The following is a 9,546-nucleotide window of genomic DNA, read 5'->3' on the forward strand; positions in this document are numbered from 1 at the left end:
TTGTTTAAAATACTACACAGTAGGAAACACAACAAATGATATGCAACACAACATATGAAACACTGTATATTGTTTAAAATACTACACAGTAGGAAACACAACAAATGATATGCAACACAACATATGAAACACTGTATATTGTTTAAAATACTACACAGTAGGAAACAAAACAAAGAGTATTAAACACAATGCACAGTTTGAAACACTGCTCACTGCCTGAAACACAGAATGGAACCCTACACAAAGTGGGGTGAGGTGAAATTAGGTTTTACGTCGTGCTAGAGAATATTTCACTCATATGACGACGTGCATGCATGTGTATGTGTATGTGCGGCTGCTTGTACTAGCCCAGACTTAAGCTGGTTTTATAGTGCAAGCCCACTGAGATACCATGCCGCAGTGAAGCATGAATACCCAACTCAGACACATTATACTGACTCCGAGCCGACCAGTCCGTGTTGTACCCAGTAAGGCCGAGCACCAGGCAGGGACCAACAAGTATGTACCATATTTTAAGGTCTTTTGATATGACGCGGTCGGGGATCGAACCCGCGACCTTCCGCTCTCCGGGCGCACGCTATAACCACTACACCACGGAGGCGGTCACATTACGGATATGTTATGTTGTAGGCATGTGCCCTGGTAACAGCCTATATGGACGGGTCGGTGCTGGTGTCCCACTGCGGGACAGAGATGGGACAAGGACTTCACACAAAGATGATACAGGTTAATGTATAGTGAGTGAGTTTAGCTTCACGCCGCGCTCAGCAATATTCCAGCTATATGGCAGCGGTCTGTAAATAATCGAGAGCAGACAATCCAGTGATCAACAGCATGAGCATCGATCTAGGCAATTGGAATACGATGATGTATGCCATCCAGGTCAGCGATCCTGACCACTCGATCCCGTTAGTCGCCTCTTACGACAAGCATTGGTTACTGAAGATCAATTCTAACCCGGATCTTCACGTGTGATTAATGTATAGCCTCATCTAGATTCCAACACAAACAATTACATAATATTATAACTGTTGTAACAGAAAATAGATCATCTTTGATGATAACGTGCCATCGTATACCGAAAGCATGGATCCATGCTCACAGTATCGGGTTTGCCTGGTCCAGACTTCATTATGTATGAATACACAATGCCAGTTAGAAAGTAGTCAAATGTAACATTTGTCATATTTGGGATTACACTTTCTCAGTAAAGCACTGATTGTAGTAATTTTGTTGGGTTGGGTCCCATCCTGGCTGAGGGTTTGGGTTCGAATCCCGGATGGGACTCAAACAAACAAAATTACTAGAATATGTACTTTACTGAGAATGCGTAATCCAAAATAAAACATATGATCCATTATGTACAGGTCGATGTCACATGATGCGAAAACTCTGATACAGGCGTTACACACAAAGAAACAAAGAATAGTTTCTTTGGCATCGTATTAATTGTTTACACATTGTGTATCATCCAGACTTGTTATGCTGTGTATGAAGGAGAACTTTTTTTCAATGATGACTGCGTGGGGTTAAAGAATACACAATAGTGGCATATATGTGTCTGTGATGAACATCGAATGATCTCTTCTCAGAATCCCCAGCACGCCTTGCTCTAACAGCCTGAACGATGCTCAGGTCAAACAGCTCAGTTGTGAATAAGAAACGGGTTTGTGGCAGCACAATGCAATAAATGAAAAATAATTACATTATTTAATTGTGCCACAGTCATACAAAATGTGTGTTTCAGGTTGCCAGTCGAGCCTTAGGGATCCCAGCTTCCCAAGTGTACATCAACGACACGTGCACGGACAAAATCCACATGACATGTGCCACAGCAGCCAGTACGGGTTCGGACCTGAACGGTGGGGCCGTGCAGGTTGTACAGAGTCATCAATAAGAATAAATACTTAGATGATATGTATGTGTCAAGTGAATGAATAGTGTAAACATCGAACCTTCATCCACGAAGGATATACAATCATACAGAGTGAAACAAAATCCAAAAATCGTTATTAAGGACGTCATTGGGACAAGTGTTGCATTAAACAATGAAACAAAAGCAAACATGAAACAAACAAAGTAAACATGCAACAAGCAAAAGCACACATGAAACAACAAAAGCAAACATAACACAAACAAAACGAACATGCAACAAGCAAAAGCACACATGCAACAAACAAAGCAAACATGAAACAAACAAAGCAAACATGAAACAAACAAAGCACACATGAATCAACAAAAGCAAACATGAAACAAACAAAGCAAACATGAAACAAGCAAAAGCAAACATGAAACAAACAAAGCACACATGAATCAACAAAAGCAAACATGAAACAAACAAAGCAAACATGAAACAAGCAAAAGCAAACATGAAACAAACAAAGCAAACATGAAACAAGCAGAAGCAAGCATGAAACAAACAAAACGAACATGCAACAAGCAAAAGCACACTTGAAACAACAAAAGCAAACATGAAACAAACAAAACGAACATGCAACAAGCAAAAGCACACATGAAACAAAAGCAAACATGAAACAAACAAAAACAACTGTCGCTTCTCCACACGTTAAGTTTTCCCCATACCAAACCCGGAAACATTTACAGAGTGAATGAATTATCATTTACACACAGACTACGTGGATATGTTTACGATCTTTTTATGTTGATTTTCTATCGATTATACTAATTCAGATACATTAAAATGTGCCAATGATTTATCTGTTTCATGAAGGGTTTAATGTTTAACAGAACGCCTGTGAGATACTGGCGAAGAGGTTGTCCCCGTACAGAGAGGCCAAACCAACAGGAACATTCAAGGACTGGGTGAGAGTGTGAGTGAGTGAGTGAGTTAAAATTTTACATTGCATCGGCAATATTACACCCGTATAGCGATGAAAACAAGGTAATCATTTTAAAATATCTGTCAACAAAAGACAGTAAAACCAATTAGACTATCACAGATATGTATTTAAAACTAGTAATTAAATCTAAAATACTTTAACTATAGAGGACGATACAATATAAAAACAGGCTATAGATCACCAACAACTAAAGGTAGATCCCCATACTAGGGACCATGGGGACTTACAGTACCTTTGCTACCTGCATGGACCCTAGCTGAATTTACACCATCCCCTCAGCTGCTGGCGAGTGTAGTCAAATCTAGCCATAATTTAAAATTTCAAAAATACTACGTTTAAAAAATATGGTAAGTATAAATTTATCTTGAATACTTTGGGACTTACGTACCCCCAGGGTGAGAATGTGAGAATATAAGCGTGGTGCTTACGTATACCAATAACAATTATCAGTGTCACATGCAACAAGATATTTGTTTGCGAGAGCAATTCCAAGAACTCTTATATCAAGACGTGTATTCTATATTTGTACTGACGTGTCTCACAATGATTTCACAGGTCAACGCTGCGTACTTGGACAGAATTCACCTCTCGGCAGCGGGCCATTATAGGTACGATTACATCAGATAGTACTTAAACATAGATTACAGACGCAAACAACCGCTGTGCAGTTTCTACTGAAGGCTTACCGTTGTAAATATAAGAAAGGTTCATTCTTAAAGATGTAGGTCAACAGTAAAACCTTCGCAGACTGATAATTTATTAATTTACAGAAAATAAATTATAGATATTAATAACAGAACGAAATCAGTAATGCTAAATCATCTCCCCATTATGATATCAGCCAGTCAGGACAGAGCAGTCAGTTCGATTTGTCTCATCTCAAGTCATCTCACTTCACCACTTCTCTCATTCATACATTCTTTCATTCATTCTTTCATTCTTCATTCTTTCATTCATTCATTCATTCATTCATTCATTATTCGTTCATCATTTATTTTACTAAAAAAAACTTTTCTTTCAGATTTCTGTATTTAATCTATCAAGCCATATCAGCAAGATAAAACACGTACAAATTCTGTTCAATAATCGATGGTTTGTTTCACATAACTGATACGGATTATTTCATTACAAAGGTATTAATTTGTATTCAAATTGGTCATGTCGGTGTGTTTTATTACGGTACCCAACCAATATCGTGTTAATGGTCGGGAATGTTTTAATACGGCACCAAACCAATATGGGTAAATGTGTCTGGAATTTGTCTTTTAGAATTGAAGGGTTGGACCACGATCCAGTAACAAACAAAGGAAGAATGTTTAACTACTTCACGTGTGGCGTGGCCTGCTCGGAGGTCGAAATAGACTGTCTCACCGGCGACCATCAGGTGAGTGAGTTTATACAGTATCTCTGATCACCTATGGTTAAAACAAAGAAATAGTATCTCAGAGAGAAAAAAAAATATACATTGATAGATAATAAGCTATTTATTTGAAATAACCAACTTCTCCAGATCCATAGATCCTAGGTTGATGTGAATCAAAGTCATGCATCCAAGTAACAAACTGAATGGTTTAGTAACTTCTGGAAGTGTCAAAGTTTTTTTATGTCGAATAAGATCCATTTCATGAGTTGACGGTGACGTTTTTGTTCTTCACGACAACTAATTGCGCGTGTGAAAACGTCATTCAGATTCCAATAAGACTTTATCTAAACGTATTTAGTGTATTGCATATTCCTAGGTCACAAAGTTCATGTTTTATAAGAACCTGTGAAGTCCAGAGTTGGTATTGGTCTTCAGTAACCCATTCTTGTCGTAAGAGGCGACTAACGGGATCGGGTGGTTAGGCTCGCTGGCTTGGTTGACACATGACAATTGCATAGATGCTATGTTGATCACATCCTCGATAATCTCCAGGGTATACGTTACGATCACTCTCCACTGTGGAGAGTGATCGTAACGTATACCCTGGAGATTATCGAGGATGTGTTGATCACTGAATTGCATGGTCAAGATAACTTACAGACCGCCGTCGTATAGCTGGAATATTGCTGACTGCGGCGTTAACCAACCAACAAACATGTTTTATATAATATGGTTGTGATACAAACTTTCAGGTGCTACAGACTGACATAGTCATGGATGTTGGGAAAAGTTTGAATCCTGCAATAGACATTGGACAAATAGAGGGCGCATTTTTGCAGGTTGGTTCATGCAAACCGTAGTTCCATCCCTATTGAAGTTAGAGTTGACTGATCGGATGACTATGGATCACAGTGTGTGACAAGGCTTAAGTGAAGACTCTACGTTTAATGGTAGACATTAGGAGAACATTTCGAAACTTTTGGCGTCAGTAACAAAGATTATGTCCAATGTTTTTCCTGTTTTGACTTTACCAAGCTCCCATGTTTTCTCATGTGACAAATTGACTTGCATTTGCATGTGTTTGTGGCGGGTGCTTCCGAGGGAACACCAGGTGTCATCATTATTTGACAGTGATTAACTTGTTCGTGATATAGTCGGAATAGCACTTTTATCAGAGATTTCCTATGTAAAGACTATTATCACTTTTCCTCCTTGTTTACTCAAGATCATTGAGGCAGTATGATAAACAATGGAGATTAACCACTTATTGGTATCAGCCGAACCGCTAGGGTGACGGTGTAGCCTAGCGGTTAAATCACCCGCTTGTCCCCGAAAACACGGGTTCGATTCCCAACATGGGTACAATGTGTAAGTCCATTTCTGGTGTCCCTTGCCCTGATGTTGATGAATATTGCTAAAAGCGTTGTAAAATCATACTCACTCACTCACTCATTTACTTAGTCCAACTAATGCTACATATTGTTCCAGGGTTATGGCCTGTACTGCCTGGAACAACACAAGATGAGTCCTTCAGGCTCTATTCTCACACGTGGTCCAGGAACGTACAAGATTCCTGGTTTTAGGAACATCCCCGTCAAGCTCAACGTGACGCTGCTCAAAGACAGCGGCAACCCCCGTGCTGTTTACTCTTCAAAGGTAAGAGTGAGTGAGTGAGTTTAGTTTTACGCTGCACTCAGCAATATTCCAGCTATATGGCGGCGGTCTGTAAATATTCGAGTCTGGACCAGACAATCCAGTGATCAACAGTATGAGCATCGCTCTGCGCAATTGGGAACTGATGACATGTGTCAACCAAGTTAGCGAGCCTGACCACCCATCCCGTTAGTTGCCTTTTACGACAAGCATAGTCGCCTTTTATGACAAGAAGTGCTTGCTGAAGATCTATTCTACCCCGGATCTTCAAGGGTCTCAAAGGTAAGATCACTAAGGGAAGTATGTTCCACTTTACACAGATAGAGGAAAACATAATAATGAGGACAGGTATAATGAATTAATCAACATAATGAATTTGTTAACCACCTAGTGACTAATTTCATAAGCACCGTCAGGAACTGCTAATGGAAACTCCTAGTCGGGAAATAACAGATTTTATAAGTTATATGAATGTTACTGTCAGGGTGTAGGTGAGCCGCCGCTGTTCCTAGCTTCTTCGGTGTTCTTCGCCTTGAAGAACGCCATCAGGTCGGCGAGAGAGGACGCAGGGGTGACCAGGGACTTCCGACTGGACAGTCCAGCCACGCCAGAGAAGATCAGGATGGCGTGTCAGGACAGATTTACTGACCAGGTGAGACGACTACATGTCTACATCGCTCCGTCAAACGAGATACAACAAAGTGAGTGAGTGAGTTGTGTTTTACGCCGCTTTTAGCAATACTTCAGCAATATCACGGCGGGGTACACCAGAAATGGGCTTCACACATTGGACCCATGTGGGAAATCGAACCCGGGCCTTCGGCGTGACGAGCGAACGCTTTACCCACGAGGCTACCCCACCGCACCCCATAAAAGTATGAAATACAGTTGTTGTTGTTGTTGTTGTTTAACAACGAACACATTCCACCTATATGGCGGCGGTCTGTACATATTCAAGTATGGACAAGACAATCCACTGACCAACAGCATGAGCTCCGAAATACGAAATTGGGTTACGATGGCACGTGTCAACCATGTTAGCGAGCCTGACCACCCGATCGCGTTAATCGCCTTTGACGACAAGTATGGGCTGACCAATTCCAACCCGGAACTTCACGGATCATTACTGCTACTACTACTACTACTACTACTACTACTACTACTACTACTACTGCTGCTACTACTATTACTGCTGCTACTACTACTACTACTACTACTACTACTACTACTGCTACTACTGCTACCACTACTACTACTACTACTGCTGCTACTACTACTGCTACTACTACTACTACATCTCAACTACTACTACTACTACTACTGACCGCCTCCGTGGTATAGTGGTTAGAGCGTCCGCCCGGAGAGCGGAAGGTCGCGGGTTCGATCCCCGACCGCGTCATACCAAAAGACGTTACAATATGGTACTTGTTGGTCCCTGCCTGGCGCTCGGTATTAATGGGTACAACAAGGACTGGTCGGCTCGGAGTCAGTATAATGTGTCTGAGTGGGGTATTCCTGCTTCACTGCGGCATGGTATCTCAGTGGGCTAGCACTATAAAAACAGCTTAAGTCTGGGCTAGTACAAGCAGCCGCACATACACACACGCATGCACGTCGTCATATGAGCGAAATATTCTCAAGCACGACGTTAAACCCAATTTCACCTCACCTCACTACTGCTACTACACCTCAACTACTACTATTACTAAACAACACCTACTACTACTACTACTACTACTACTACTACTACACTACTACACTTCTAGTAATACTACTACTGATACTACTGCTAAGGATAATGACGATGATGACCAGAATTGTATTGATACAATGACGATGATGACCAGATTTGTACTGATACAATGACGATGATGACCAGAATTGTACTGATACAATGACGATGATGACCAGATTTGTACTGATACAATGACGATGATGACCAGATTTGTACTGATACAATGACGATGATGACCAGAATTGTACTGATACAATGACGATGATGACCAGAATTGTACAGATACAATGACGATGATGACCAGATTTGTACTGATACAATGACGATGATGACCAGAATTGTACTGATACAATGACGATGATGACCAGATTTGTACTGATACAATGACGATGATGACCAGATTTGTACTGATACTATGACGATGATGACCAGATTTTTACTGATACAATGACGATGAAGACCAGATTTGTACTGATACAATGACGATGTTGACCAGATTTGTACTGATACAATGACGATGATGACCAGAATTGTACTGATACAATGTTCTCAGATTATCATGTCTTTTTTGTGATGTTCAGTTTCCGGCTGCGGAAAAAGGGAGTTACCAGCCGTGGTTCGTGGAGCTGTAACCTGGGAAACGAAGAAAATCCGCCCTTGTCATCTGCAGGAGTAACTGTGTCGATATCTACTTACAGATACCCAGAAACAGATTTACAATAAAACAGGAAGCACACGTCATCAATATCCCATAACCCTCTTAAATGTCACAAACGAATGTCCAATACCTCATTATGACAAACAAATGTCATCATAACGTTTGTGAGTAAATCTGAGATTATGATTGACTGATTGTGTTGTTAGGTTTCAGTAGGCAGAGATTTTCGTTTGCGGTAATGTTACACATTGTTACATGTTGATTCCAAGTGAGTAAGTGAGTGAGTATAGTTTTACGTCGCACTCAGCAATATTCCAGCTATATGGTGGCGGTCTGTAAATAATTGGGTCTGGACCAGACAATCCAGTGATCAACAGCATGAGCGTCGATCTGCGCAATTGGGAACCGATGACATGTGCCAACCAAGCCAGTGAACCTGACCACTCGACCACCGCCTCTTATGACACGCATGGGTTACTGAAGATCGGTTCTAACCCGGTTCTTCACAGGTCAATTAGTCGATCACGTTAGTCGCTTCTTACGACAAGCGAGGGTTACTGAAGGTTCATTCTAACCCGGTCCTTCACGGATGTTGATTCCCAAGTTGAAAAGCGAAGGTTAATCTGGAAACCGTTACGGAGAGAACAAATTTGAATCATTCAATAACCAAAACAGATCAATGTCTATTACACAAGTATTAAAGCACACACGATTAGGTTAATCATAAATGCAATACAATAGGTCAAATGTGTGGTAGCATCAAGACCCTACCATACAAGTATCTTGTTTGTTTGTTCCTCATGGTGATACGGTATCACTGTATCATTGGCCTCCCGTGCTTATATTCTTTACCCCATCAAATGTTGTTTTAGCAAATCACTGACCTCCTCGCGTTTGTATAATAATAATAATAACAATAGTTTATTACAGTGTCATATGTTACATGTAGTAATACATTTTGGCATACATTTATACAAACACCGACCAGTGCTGGCCTAAATGACTTAAGATAAATAGATATATTTTTCAGTGAAATTGAATAAAACAATATTATAAAAAATATTCATATATATATATATATACATCAATCACATCCATTCTCACTTCATGATCTCTCACAACTATTAAAAGGGAGCTATATTATTAATATCAACTTTCTCATCTCTCGTACAGTATTTACCACCCGTTTAAGAGACAGTTGGTAATATACAACTAATCACAGAATTATATTCCATCACATCTATTACCATGTTGTTTTTGTGTTATCACTGGCCTC

At 40.4% G+C, this 9,546-nt stretch overlaps 1 pseudogene; it reads left to right on the forward strand.

The window, feature by feature from the left end:
- LOC124278475 overlaps positions 1–8,613 on the forward strand; it is a 74,735-nt pseudogene extending 66,122 nt beyond the window's left edge.
- The last annotated feature ends 933 nt before the right edge of the window (positions 8,614–9,546 follow it).

Source organism: Haliotis rubra, unplaced genomic scaffold (assembly GCF_003918875.1).
Source record: "Haliotis rubra isolate DU_JTF1 unplaced genomic scaffold, ASM391887v1 Scf238, whole genome shotgun sequence".
Classification (NCBI taxonomy): Eukaryota; Metazoa; Mollusca; class Gastropoda; order Lepetellida; family Haliotidae; genus Haliotis; species Haliotis rubra.